Here is a 510-nt window from a genome sequence, read left to right on the forward strand (position 1 = left end):
GACTTTAGATCTAATTAACCTAATTGGTTTAAAATGTGCTTACCTTGAGCTTCACTTTTTCCTCTGCACAACTTTAGCATCTCCTGCAAACAATCTCCTGGAGTCGGTATCTTCTGTAAACAGTCTTCTTATCATCTGTCCGTGTGAAGTGTGCATTTAATTCGCATATTTTCATTTCGCTGCTGATCTCGTTCCTAATGAGGACGCGGAAGTGGGCGGGGCCAGCCATATATGGAGAGTGTGTGTGTGGAGAAGCGCGCGCAGTACCGCTCAGAAGTGTTTGGGGGCGCAGCTGAGCACTCCCTTCACACTCACACATTCATGGATAAACGTGTGTTGTGAGCCAACGCTGAAACTCCACCCAGCACCTTCACAACAGCTCCTCTAGTCATTTATATGGCTTTCCCTTATGGGGACCTGACTTTTGGTCCCCACAACGCAAGAGGTCCCCATGACGTGACTGTGTAAACAGACTCATGTCCCCACAATGTGATGAATACCAGAACACAC

The 510-nt window shown here is 47.5% G+C and overlaps 1 protein-coding gene across 1 annotated transcript in view; it reads right to left on the reverse strand.

Annotated features, from left to right (window-relative positions):
- Positions 1–504, reverse strand: part of LOC107572902 (histone-lysine N-methyltransferase ash1-like) — a 27,526-nt gene extending 27,022 nt beyond the window's left edge. Inside the window, exon 1 of the mRNA XM_016259326.1 lies at positions 44–504. The gene's annotated coding sequence lies outside the window, so the exon portion shown is untranslated. The remainder of the gene's footprint in view (positions 1–43) is intronic.
- Positions 505–510: the final 6 nt, after the last annotated feature.

This window comes from Sinocyclocheilus grahami, unplaced genomic scaffold, assembly GCF_001515645.1.
Source record: "Sinocyclocheilus grahami isolate Dianchi unplaced genomic scaffold, SAMN03320097.WGS_v1.1 scaffold1830.1, whole genome shotgun sequence".
NCBI classification, from domain to species: Eukaryota; Metazoa; Chordata; class Actinopteri; order Cypriniformes; family Cyprinidae; genus Sinocyclocheilus; species Sinocyclocheilus grahami.